Raw genomic sequence first — 14,079 nt, 5'->3', positions numbered from 1 at the left:
TCCAAAAGAATTGAGAGTAGGGTATTTGCATACAAGTTGCACAGCATATATTAACATTCCTGTTCATTCATAGTAGCCAAGAGATAGAAGCAACCCAAAGGTTCATGGACAGATTAATGTTAATCAGTCTTTAAAAGGAAGAAAATTCTGTCATATGCTACAACATAGATGAAACTTGAAGTCATTATGCTAAGTGAAATAAACCAGTCACAAAAAGACAAATACTGTATGATTCTACTTTTATAAGATACCTAAAGTAGTGAAAGTCATAGAAATAGAAAGTAGGATAGCAGTTACCAGAGACTGAAGGGAGGAGAAAGGGAAATTGCCATTAAATAGGTTTTGTTGTTGTTGTTCAGTTGCTCAGTCATGTCTGAATCTTTGTGACCCTATGGACTATAGGCTTCCCTGTCATTCACTATCTCCTGGAATTTGCTCAGTCATGTCCATTGAGTCAGTGGTGCCATCCAACCATCTCATCCTCTGTCAACCCCTTCTCCTCCTGCCCTCAATTTTTCCCAGCATCAGAATCTTTTCCAATAAGTCAGTTCTGTGCATCCAGTGGCCAAAGTATTGGAGCTTCAGCTTCAGCAGCAGTCCTTCCAATGAATATTCAGGATTGATTTCCTTTAGAATTGACTGGTTTGATCTCCTTGCTGTCCAAAGGACTCTCAGGAGTCCTCTCTAGTGCCACAGTTTGAAACAATCAATTCTTCAGTACTCAGCCTTCTTTATGGTCCAGCTCTCACATCCATACATGACTACTGGAAAAACCATAACTTTTAATAACTTTTTAATATGCTGTCTAGTTTTGTCATAGCTTTTCTTGCAAGGAGCAAGCATGTTTTAATTTCATGGCTTTAGTCACCACTTTCAATGATTTGGGAACCCAAGAAAATAAAGTCTGTCACTGTTTCCATTTTTTCCCCTTCTATTTGCCATGAAGTGATGGGACCAGATGCCATGATCTTAGTTTTTTGAATGTTGAAGTTTTAAGCCAGCTCTTTCACTCTCCTCTTTCACTTTCATCAAGAGGCTCTCAGTTCCTCCTCATTTTCTGCCATTAGAACAGTATCATCTGCATATCTGAGATTGTTGATATTTCTCCCAGAAATCTTGATTCCAGCTTGTGCTTCATCCAGCCTGGCATTTTGCATTATGTACTCTGCATATAAGTTAAATAAGCAGGGTGATAATATACAGTCTTGACATAGTCCTTTCCCAATTTCGAACCTGTCCATTGTTCCATGTCCAGTTCTAGCTGTTGCTTCTTGACCTGCATACAGGTTTCTCAGGAGACAGGTAAAGTGGTCTGGTATTCCCATCTCTTGAAGAATTGTCCAGTTTGTTGTGATCCACACAAAGACTTTAGTGTACTCAATGAAGCAGAAGTAGATGTTTTTCTGGAATTCTGTTGCTTTTTCTGTGATCCAGAGGATGTTTGCAATTTGTTCTCTGGTTCTTCTGCCTTTTCTAGAAATTCTTGGTTAACATACTGTTGAAGCCTAGCTTGAAGGATTTTGAGCATTACCTTCCTAGCATGTAAAATGAGTGCAATTGTCTGGTAATGTGAACATTCTTTGGCATTGACTTAAAAAGACATCAAGTTATAGGTTATTAAATATTTTGGATACAAGTCCTGTATTAGATATGTCAATTGCAAATATTTTCTCCCAGTCTATAGCTTTACTATTTATTTTCCTAATAATGTTTTTGGATGACATGAGAATTTTGGCTTTTACATTTAGCTGTGTGATCCATTTTTAATTAAACTTTGCAGATAATGTGAGGTAAGATTTTAGAGCTTATTTTTGTCCACATGGTTCCAACACCACCTGTTGAAAATAATTTCCTTTCCCCATAAACTGCTTTGGTGCCTTTGTTAAAAATCTGTTGACTACAGGGACTTCCTTGGCAATCCTTTGGCTAAGACTTGGTGCTTCCAATGCAAGGGGCACGGGTTCAATCCCTGGTCAGGGAACTAAGATCTCACCACATGCCTCCCAGCACCCGCCCCCCAGATTTTTGAGTATGTGATTATGGATTTATTTCTGGACTTTTATTTCTGTTTTATTGATCTGTTTGTCTTTCTGCAATACCACATTGCCATGATTACTATAGATTTATAGTAAGCCTGGAAAGGTAAGGAAGGGTAGTTACTCCAAATTAGTTCTTTTTCAAGAACGTTTTGGTTGTCCTAAGTTCTTTGTGTGTGTGTTAGTTGCTCAGCTGAGTCTGACTTTTTGTGATCCTATGGACTGTAGCCCACCAGGCTCTTCTGTCCATGGAATTCTCCAGGCAAGAATGCTGAAGTGGTTAGACATTCCCTTCTCCAGGGGATCTTCCTGACCCAAGGATTTAACCTGGGTCTCCTGCATTGTAGGCAGATTCTTTGCTGTCTGAACCACTAGGAAATCCCTTGTATATAACTTTTTGAATTGTTAATTCACTTTTATTTTTCTTAAGGCTGCTGTGATTTTTGTTGGGATTGACTAAACCTTTAGCTCTATTTGATCTTCCCTGGTGGCTCAGATGGTAAAGAATCCACCTGCAATGTGGGAGACCCGGATTCGATCCCTGGGTTGGGAAGATCCCCTAGAGAAGAGAACGGCTACCCACTCCAGTATTATGGCCTGAAGAATTCCATGGACAGAGGGCCCTAGCAGGTACAGTCCACGGGGTGGCAAAGAGTTGGACACTACTGAGAAACTTTCACACTTAGCTTTATTTGAGGAAAATTGACTTCTTAACAATATTAAGCTTTGCAACCCATGAACATGGTATATTTCTCTATTTAGGAAGGTCTTTAATTTTTCTCAGCAGTGCTTTATAATTTTCAGTGTAGAGCTCTTGCACATGTTTTGTTAAATTTATCCCTGAGCATTAATATTTTTATATTACAAATGAAATTTTAAATTTTCATTTTCCAGTTTTTCCATGCTTGTGTGTGTGTGTGTGTGTGTGTAAGAGACAGAAAGATATTCCATGTTGACTTTGTAACTTGCAATCTTGTTGAATTTCTTTGTTAGTTTCCTCCCTTCTCTTTTCTCTCCTCTTTTCCTGAATCTTATATTCATCATATTGGGCTTCCTAGTTTATTTTGTCATTTTCTTACTTTTTCTTTCCTATTTTCCAAAGCCAGAAAGACAATCTCACCAAGATGGTTAGATAGCATCACGGACTCAATGAAAATGAATTTGAGCAAACTCTAGGAGGTAGTGGAGGACAGAAGAGCCTTATGTGTCACAGTCCGTGGGATTGCAAAGAGTCAGACATGATTTAGTGACCGAACAACAACAATGGCAACTCTATTTGAAATAATACATGTTTATTGTTGTTTTAAGCCACTGAGTTTCGAGGCAATTTATCATACAGCAATAGATAACTAATAGATGTTATATTTTTTATTTCCAAGAACTCTTTTTATTCTCTGACAGTCCCATTTTAATAGCATGTTGTCTTTGTGAAGATAAAGAAACAAAACATCCAGTAATCAACACATAAACATCTAAAATTGCAGATTTTTTCATAAATCACTGATGTAATTTCCGTTGTATCAGATGATATTTCAAGTAGCTGAAAGATCATGATAGTAAAGTTCCTAATTCCTATGGACCACTGATAAATCATACTATTCCATTATAAGGTGAGAAGATAACTAATGAGACGTTAGTCCACAAATAATCATTGATTTAGTGCCGTGATTCTCAAGAAAGAAAGAAAGAAAGAAAGTGAAGTCACTCAGTCGTGTCCGACTCTGCAGCCCCATGGACTGTAGCCTGCCAGGATCCTCTGTCCGTGGGATTTTCCAGGCAAGAATACTGGAGTGGGTTGCTATTTCCTTCTCCAGGAGATCTTTCCAACCCAGGGATTTAACCCACGTCTCCCGCATTGTAGGCAGACGCTTTACCATCTGACCCACCAGCGAAGTCTCAAGAGGAGAGGATAATTCTCCTCAATGGATATTTGGCAATGTTTGGAGACATTTTTAATTGTCAAGTCTGGGAGAGTGCTACTAAGATCAGAAATGCTGCTAAACATCTTAACAATGCTCAGGACAAGCCCCTACCACAAAGAAATATCATGTCCAAAATGTCAATAATGCCAAGGCTGAGAAACCCTGGGTTAGTATAAATTTAAGAAGACAAACAGAATTACGGAAGATCAATTATATAATATTTTAAGCAATGACTCGAGTGGTAAAACAGACTACATGCTGAGGGAATAGAGACACAAAGCTTCAGCAAAATCAGTCACTCCCTTCTCTTTGCTACCTTAGCATTTTGTTTATAACTGTTAAAAATTGGGGAAAAAAGCATAATGTAATGTATTACAGTTATTTGTTTCCCCCATGCTGCTGCTGCTGCTAAGTCGCTTCAGTCGTGTCCGACTCTGCGCGACCCCATAGACGGCAGCCCACCAGGCTCCCCCGTCCCTGGGATTCTCCAGGCAAGAATACTACATTGCGAGTAATCTTAACTGTTTATTCCTAGTATCTTGGTCCTTAGTACATTTTTGTTGATTGCATAATATGAGAAAAAGTGACTGTGAATTAGACGGGTACAGAAAGTTCAAACTGGGAAAAAGCCCAACCCTTCCCCTTCCCTCATACTCTATAATTATGGCAAATGATTGATTTTAAAAAAAGGTAAAAGAGTAAGAATGAGAAAGAACATGGGTTATATACTATTTCCCCTATGTGCCTGAGAATAGTTAATTCTATCTATCTACCTTCTTTTGTGCCAGGCAAGACTAACATATAAACACATGTATACCTGTGGCAGATTCATTTTGATATATGGCAAAACCAATACAATATTGTAAAGTTAAATAAAATAAAATTAAAAAAAAAAAAGACTCTAAGCTCAAGGTCAAAGTCTGTCTTAGAAATTCCGTGGTAGTCCACTGGTTAGGACTGTGAGCTCTCATTCCGGAGGGCTGGAGTTCAAGAGAACTAAAATCCCACAAGCCTTAAAGGTACAACCAAAAAAAAAAAAGGACAAAAGCTGTCTGGTGTATCTTTGTTTCCCTTTGTATCTTCAGTGCCTAGCACAATACCTGGCTATGCCAGGAATCTTTAAAATAATCTTAGGAAGTAGCTGTAACACATATTCATGATTATAATTTTTAGGGGCTTTGAGCTAATCAAATCTCATACATTGCCTCATTTAATCTTCACCACAACCCTATGGGTAAATATTGTTAACCTGTAGTACAGATCATAACAACAGCTTGTACATTTACTGATCACTCAATGACATTGTTCTAAGCATTTTAAATACATTATTTAATTTCAACAAACCTGTAACGTAGTCACTATCATCATCTTAATTTTTTTTTAATTTTTTTAAATTTTATTTTATTTTTAAACTTTACAATATTGTATTGGTTTTGCCAAATATCGAAATGAATCCACCACAGGTATACATGTAAACTGAGGTACACAGAGGTTGAATTAACTCATCTGTTGTAACTTAGTGACAGCTTTGAGCCCAGGTGATCTGATTTCAGAGGCCACACAATTGCCCTCCCTAGACAAACTAGCAAAATTAACTAACTTGCCTTAAAAGAGTGAAGTAAAGGGTGAAATTGGTACTTAAGCCAGGACTTTGAAATTCTAAAGTTCATACTTCTTTTATTAATCTAATTACTTGCCTAAACATAGACATATTCTACATTTTCTTTGTGGCAAGTTTAAGAACTTTCTCCAAAAAAAGGTCATTTTTTAATAAAAAAAAAAAATCAACCTAGATTATCCTTTCCAAATGTGTAAAACCTTGTACTTAACTAGAAAATGCAAAAATAGTATGTGTATTTTCTAAAACATGCCTTATTTGTCCTGCTGCATTTTGGGGGAGCCCAAAAATAGGTCTCGTGACAGTAACATCCTACTGGGCGTAAAACTCTAAATTCCTGTTAAATAAATCACAGATTTATTCATGGAAAATTCAAGGTATAACTTAACAACTGTCATCAGAAGTAAGATGCTATAAAGATAATTCCTATGAGTTGGATCCTATGAAAAGCAAACCCATAGAAGAAATTTATTAGGGATTGTCCTTAGGATCAATGCCTGTGGATGATTGGAAGGAAGCAGGGTTAGACAGGCATAAACTGAGCTGCAATGGAATCACAACAAAGCTTCGTATGACACCATAAAAAGTTCTGAAGTAGCTGTCCCTTCAGAGTTGCCCCAAGGGGAGCATGAAGTCTGAAACTTTATACTGCCACATACAGGAGTCTTTGGCTGTGAGCTGTCCTAGGAAGGGAGTATGACTATTAGCCGGCCTTCTCTGTAGCTGGGGGAATAAGTCCTCTGATTCTCAAGGAGGAATCTGGGCAACACAGTACAGCACAGTCCATCCTTGTGCCTCTCAGATCCGTTTACTCCATATCAATTCTGGAAGCAGCTTCTTAAGGACACTGGAGATTTCTTTTCTTGGGGAAACTTATGAGGGGAGGTTCAATGGAATGAACTGCAGCTGCTTCTGCTGCAGCTGGTAGCAAGATATAATTGATACTCATCAAATTCCTCCTTTGTTAGCAGTGTAGGTTTTTCTTATCCTTAGCTACTTACATCACTAGTGGTCTAGATGGCTTAGTTGGAGGATTGACGTATACATTTAATCATGAGGATATGAGCCTCTGGTTACCATACATTTCTCAGACCTGACTGCTAAATTTGTCCATTTACCATCAAAACTGGGTAGTTCAGTTCAGTTCAGTCGCTCAGTCATGTCCGACTCTTTGCGACCCCATGAATCGCAGCACGCCAGGCCTCCCTGTCCATCACCAACTCCCAGAGTTCACTCAGTCCATCGAGTCAGTGATGCCATCCAGCCATCTCATCCTCTGTCGTCCCCTTCTCCTCCTGCCCCAATCCCTCCCAGCATCAGAGTCTTTTCCAATGAGTCAACCCTTCGCCTGAGGTGGCCAAAGTACTGGAGTTTCAGCTTTAGCATCATTCCTTCCAAAGAAATCCCAGGGCTGATCTCCTTCAGAATGGACTGGTTGGATCTCCTTGCAGTCCGAGGGACTCTCAAGAGTCTTCTCCAACACCACAGTTCAAAGCATCAATTCTTCGGTGCTCAGCCTTCTTCACAGTCCAACTCTCACATCCATATATGACCATAGGAAAAACCATAGCCTTGACTAGATGAACCTTTGTTGGCAAAGTAATGTTTCTGCTTTTCAATATGCTATCTGAGTCATAACTTTCCTTCCAAGGAGTAAGCATCTTTTAATTTCATGGCTGCAATCACCATCTGCAGTGATTTTGGAGCCCAGAAAAATAAAGTCTGACACTGTTTCCACTGTTTGCCCATCTATTTCCCATGAAGTGATGGGACCGGATGCCATGATCTTCGTTTTCTGAATGTTGAGCTTTAAGCCAACTTTTTCACTCTCCACTTTCACCTTCATCAAGAGGCTTTTGAGTTCCTCTTCACTTTCTGCCATAAGGGTGGTGTCATCTGCATATCTGAGGTTATTGATATTTCTCCTGGCAATATTGATTCCAGCTTGTGTTTCTTCCAGCCCAGCGTTTCTCATGATGTACTCTGCATTTAAGTTAAATAAGCAGGGTGACAATATACAGCCTTGACGTACTCCTTTTCCTATTTGGAACCAGTCTGTTGTTCCATGTCCAGTTCTAACTGTTGCTTCCTGACCTGCATACAGATTTCTCAAGAGGCAGATCAGGTGGTCTGGTATTCCCATCTCTTTCAGAATTTTCCACAGTTTATTGTGATCCACACAGTCAAAGGCTTTGGCATAGTCAATAAAACAGAAATAGATGTTTTTCTGGAACTCTCTTGCTTTTTCCATGATCCAGTGGATGTTGGCAATTTGATCTCTGGTTCCTGTTCCTTTTCTAAAACCAGCTTTAACATCTGGAAGTTCACAGTTCACATATTGCTGAAGCCTGGCTTGGAGAATTTTGAGCATTACTTTACTAGTATGTGAGATGAGTGCAATTGTGTGGTAGTTTAAGCATTCTTTGGCATTGCCTTTCTTTGGGATTGGAATGAAAACTGACCTTTTCCAGTCCTATGGCCACTGCTGAGTTTTCCAAATTTGCTGGGATATTGAGTGCAGCACTTTCACAGCATCATCTTTCAGGATTTGAAATAGCTCAACTGGAATTCCATCACCTCCACTAGCTTTGTTTGTAGTGATGCTTTCTAAGGCCCACTTGACTTCACATTCCAGGATGTCTGGCTCTAGATCAGTGATCACACCCTCGTGATTATCTGGGTCGTGAAGATCTTTTTTGTACAGTTCTTCTGTGTATTCTTGCCACCTCTTCTTAATATCTTCTGCTTCTGTTAGGTCCATACCATTTCTGTCCTTTATCGAGCCCATCTTTGCATGAAATGTTCCCTTGGTATCTCTAATTTTCTTGAAGAGATCTCTAGTCTTTCTTGTTCTGTTGTTTTCCTCTATTTCTTTGCATTGATCGCTGAGGAAGGGTTTCGTATCTCTTCTTGCTATTCTTTGGTACTCTGCATTCACATGCTTATATCTTTCCTTTTCTTGTTTGCTTTTCACTTCTCTTCTTTTCACAGCTATTTGTAAGGCCTCCCCAGACAGCCATTTTGCTTTTTTGCATTTCTTTTCCATTACCATTTTCTTAATTGTTTGGGGTTGATTTTTTAGCTCTTTTTCCTCTCTTGTATTTCTTGGCTATATAAGTCCCTTTAACATTTGTTGTAAAGCTGGTTTGGTAGTATTGAGTTCTCTTAACTTTGCTTGTCTGAAAATCTTTTTATTTCTCCATCACTTTTGAATGAGATCCTTGCCAGGTACAGTAATCTTGGCTGTAGATTTTTCCCTTTCAGTACTTAAATATATCCTGCCATTTCCTCTGGCCTGCAGAGTTTCTGCTGAAAGATCAGCTGTTAAGCGAATGGGGTTTCCCTTGTATATTACTTGTTGCTTCTCCCTTGCTGATTTTAATACTCTTTCTTTGTGTTTAGTCTTTGTTAGTTTGATTGGTATGTGTCTTGGTGTGTTTCTCCTTGGGTTTATCCTGTATGGGACTCTTTGTACCTCTTGGATTTGATTGAATGTTTCCTTTTCCATGTTGGGGAAGTTTTCAACTATAATCTCTTCAAAAATTTTCTCATATCCTTTCTTTTTCTCTTCTTCTTCTGGGATCCCTATAATTCAAATGTTGGTGCATTTGATATTGTCCCAGAGGTCTCTGAGACTCTCCTCAGTTCTTTTCATTCTTTTTACTATATTCTGCTCTTCTGAAGTTATTTCCACCATTTTATCTTCGAACTCACTGATTCATTTTTCTGCTTCAGATATTCTGCTATTGATTACTAGTGTATGTTTAATTTCAGTAATTGTGTGTATGTCTCTGTATGTTTATTTTTTAATTCTTCTATGTCTTTGTTAACTGATTCTTGCATTTCCTCCATTTTGTTTTCAAGATTTTTGATCATCTTTATTATCATTTTTCTGAATTCTTTTTCAGGTAGTTTGCCTATTTCCTCTTCGTTTATTTGGACTTCTGTATTTCTAGTTTGTTCCTTCATTTGTGTAGTACTTCTCTGCCTTTTCATTATTATTTTTTTTTAACTTATTGTGTTTGAGATCTCCTTTTCCCAGGCTTCAAGGTTGAATTCTTTCTTGTTTTTGGTTTCTGCCACTCTAAGGTTGGTCCAGTGGTTTGTGTAAGCTTTGTAGAGGGTGAGATTTGTGCTGAGTTTTTGTTTGTTTGCTTGTTTTTCCTCTGATGGGTAAGGCTGAGTGAGGTGGTAATCTTGTCTGTTGATGATTGTGTTTGTGTTTTTGTTTTGTTTGTTGTTTAGATGAGGCGTTCTGCATAGGGTGCTACTGGTGTTCAGTGGTCTTGTATTTAAGTGGTTTGCTTTGTGTGAATTCTCATTATCTGATACCCCTAGGGTTAGTTCTCTGGTAGTCTAGGGTCTTGGAATCAGTGCTCTCACTCCAGAGTCTCAGGGCTTGATCTCTGGTCAGGAACAAAGATTCTACAAGTGGTATGATATGGCATTAAGTGAGATTAAAACAAATATCCAAAAATGAGAAGCCAAAGATAAACCCCAGACAAATGGCAGTTACAAAATCAGGCAAATAATAATTCAAATAATGGAATATATACATATACATATACACTCATGAGCAAAGTCAAAACAGTCAACAAAAATAGAGTAGATTGACCCAGCAAACAAAAGAAATCAAAAATTATATTTACCAGTTAAGATCAAAACTAACTAAAGCACAAACTGGAAAACAAGACTAGAGCAAGGTGCCAAGTGGGGAATAAAATAATGAAAACAAAACTAACAAATATGCTGAGAGGAAAGAAAAGAAAGAATAGAAAGTTAAATTGAGGTAGATGAAGAAGATTTATATACATTAAAGATTAATTGCAAGGGGGAAAGAACAGTAGGGAAGGCAAACAAAGAGATAAATGTAGAAAAAATATAATAGGGTTAAAAAAATTAAAATTATAAAAATGAGAAAAGAAAAAAAAATGGAAGAAGAAAGAAAAAAGGAAAACTCCACCAAACTACAAAAGCCCAACATAGAGGCAAAGATTTATAACTACAATAAAAAGTGTGACTGAATATACACATATACATATACACCCATAAGCAAAATCAAAACAGTCCAACAAAAATAAAGTACAATAGACTGACCTGGTGAACAAAGGAAACCAAAAATCATATCTACCAGAACAAAACTAAAGCACAAACTGGAAAACAAAACTGAAGCAAGGTGCTAATTGAGGAATAAAGCAATGAAAATAAAACTAAAAAAATTTTGAGAAGAAAGGAAACAAAGAAAAGAAAGAATAGATATGCAAAGTTAAATAGAGGTAGATAAAGAAGATTTATATACATTAAAGATTAACTGCAAGGGGAAAAGAACAGTAGGAAAGGAATATCATCCTGTTTTGATGTGAACCTATATAACAGCCCAATCTACCTGTGAACCCAGATTGATCTTATTCCTACTTTGTCAATTAGTCATAAAGAACACTCCCTGCCCCCATCATATGGTCATATATATGAACTGAAGGAGAGATGTCAGTGCATCAGTGCCACCATGATATGAGGGTCTGGATACAAGCTCTTGAACTATTAATGCACTGAACCTCTGTGGAATTCTGTGAGATGTCCAACCAGTCCAAGTGTCTTCAGATTATATTATGGCAGAGGGTAGAAGATTTAATATAGCCTTGAGAATAGACTAAATGACTCTTACCTGTTTCAAAAAAATATAACCTGTTTCTCATTCTCCTTTTTGATAGGGATGGTAAAGAAAGCATTTGCCAGCTCAGTGCCTGCCTACCATGTACCTGAAGCTGTGTAACTCTTCTCTAGCAAAAGTACTACATCTGGCAAAGCTGCTGCAATTTAGAACTACCACTTCATTGAATTTGTGATAGTCTACTGTCACCCTCCAGGATCCATCCAGTTTTTGCAAAACCCTAACTGATGAATTAAATGGAGATAAAATTGGGGACCAGTATCCCTGCATTCTTCAGTTGCTTAAAGGTGTTACCAATCTCTGACATCCCTCCCAGGATATGATGTTTTTGATTTGTTGGTAGTTAAGAGTGAGTAGATTTAGAAGTCTCCACTTGGTCTTCTCATTAAAATAACTCATATCGCAACAGGTCAAGAAATCAATGTGGAGTCATGCTACCAATTATGCCCATTCTAATCGTATATTTGGGGACTGGAAAAATGATCACTATGAGCTGGGTCAAGATTCCATTTATTACCTGATCACCTAATGCCCTACTAACAGGGAGGCCATGATGATGTTGTGGATCTCCATGTATCAAAGTTAACTAAACCCTTTAACTGACTGGCCTTGAAATATTGGAATAATCTCCTTTCCCCAGGATACTCTCCTTTCCCAACCTGAGGTAATGGTCATCAGTTCCTTTGGGTAAGCATTAGAGGAATCAGTGCTGTAAATACTTGTCATGGTGCCACAGGGTCTTATTCCAGAGCACTTAACCTCTGTTTTAGTCAGTGGGTTCCAGGTTTGAAAACCGGCTCAGGTAAAGAAAAAACTGGTCAAAGGGATGATGTATTTTTATTGAGGCAGCTGCCCTAAGCCTGCTGATCATTCATCCTCGATTTTTCTGATTGAATATACTCAGCAATACCTTTGTTGGCTATCCAGCTGTGATACTGTGATTTATAGAAAGGCACTGTCTTGCTGCTCACACACTTCACTGGACCCAGGGTAGATAAGGCATGACCAGGGAAGCTGGAAGAAGACTCGAGGAGCTGTGGAGACTGCAGACATGTTTATTCTTTCTGGGCAGCAGCAGCAGTAGCAGTAGCAGCGAGTCTTCAAAGACTACTGATATACTAAGACAGACAAAAGTGGCCCTTGACCAAGTGGGCATGCAGGCCCAGTGCTACCAAGGTCAGCAATATTGTTGTTTACAGAACATAAGATATGAGGCTATGAGAGAGTGGGCCAGGAGAGCCTGACTGACTCCATGTTGTCAATTAATTTCTCCACAGAAATTTAGAGATTTGGTCTTCTTTTCACCTTGCTTATAGTTTCCTTTGCTGTGCAAAAGCTTTTAAGTTTAATCAGGTCCCACTTGTTTTCTTTTGTTTCCTAGGAGGTGGGTCATAGAGGATCTTGCTTTGATTTATGTCATTGAGTGTTCTGCCTATGTTTTCCTCTAAGAATTTTATAGTTTCTGGTCTTACATTTACGTCTTTAATCCATTTTGAGTTTATCTTTGTGTGTGGTGTTAGGAAGTGTTCTAATTTCATTCTTTTACATGTAGCTGTCCAGTTTTCCCAGCACCATTTATTGAAGAGGCTGTCTTTGCTCCATTGTATGTTCTTGCCTCCTTTGTCAAAAATAAGGTACCCATAGGTGCATGGGTTTATTTCTTGGCTTTCTATCTTGTTCCATTGGTCTCTATTTCTGATTTTGTGCCAGTACCATACTGTCTTGATGACTGTAGCTTTGTAGTATAATCTGAAGTCAGGAAGGTTGATTCCTCCAGTTTCATTCTTCTTTCTCAAGACTGCTTTGGCTATTTGGGATCTTTTGTGTTTCCATATGAACTGTGAAAGTTTTTGTTCTAGTTTTGTGAAAAATGTCATTGGTAATTTGATGCTGCTGCTGCTGCTAAGTTGCTTCAGTCATGTCCAACTCTGTGCGACCCCAGAGACGGCAGCCCACCAGGCTCCCCCGTCCCTGGGATTCTCCAGGCAAGAACACTGGAGTGGCTTGCCATTTCCTTCTCCAATGCATGAAAGTGAAAAGTGAAAGTGAAGTCGCTCAGGTTGTCTACTTGAAAGTTATACAGTCGTGTCCGACTCCTAGCAACCCCATGGACTGCAGTCTACCAGGCTCCTCCGTCCATGGGATTTTCCAGGCAGGAGTACTGGAGTGGGGTGCCATTGCCTTCTCCGGGTAATTTGATAGGGATCACATTGAATCTGTAGATTGCATTTGGTAGTATAGTCATTTTCACAGTATTCATTCTTCCTACCCAGGAACATGGAAGATCTCTCCATCTGTTTATGTCATCTTTGATTTCTTTCATTAGTGTGTTATAATTTTCTGTGTATAGTTCTTTTGTCTCCTTAGGTAAATTTATTCCTAGATATTGAATTCTTTTTGTTGCAATGGTGAATGGGATCGATTCCTTAATTTCTCTTTCTGATTTTTCATTGTTAGTATATAGAAATGCAAGTGACTTCTGTGTGTTCTCCCTCCTGACCTCCAGGAAAGGGAGATGGGAGAGGGGCTGAAGATTAAGTTTAACTACCAGTCATCAAGCAGGAGATGGCAAGAATGAACACTAACATTTTAGGAATCAGTGAACTAAAGTGGACAAGAATGGGTGAATTTAATTCAGATGACCACAGTATCTACTACTATGGGCAAAAATCCCTTAGAAGAAATAGAGTAACCCTCATAGTCAACAAAAGAGTTGGAAATGCAGTACTTGGGTGCAATCTCAAAACTGAAAGTAATCTCAATTCATTTCCAAGACAGACCATTCAACATCACAGTAATCCTAGTCTGTGCCCCAATCACTAATGCTAAAGA

The sequence above is a fragment of the Bubalus kerabau genome, chromosome 1 (assembly GCF_029407905.1).
Source record: "Bubalus kerabau isolate K-KA32 ecotype Philippines breed swamp buffalo chromosome 1, PCC_UOA_SB_1v2, whole genome shotgun sequence".
Lineage (NCBI taxonomy): Eukaryota > Metazoa > Chordata > Mammalia > Artiodactyla > Bovidae > Bubalus > Bubalus kerabau.
Note: the sequence above shows the minus strand (reverse complement) of the source record.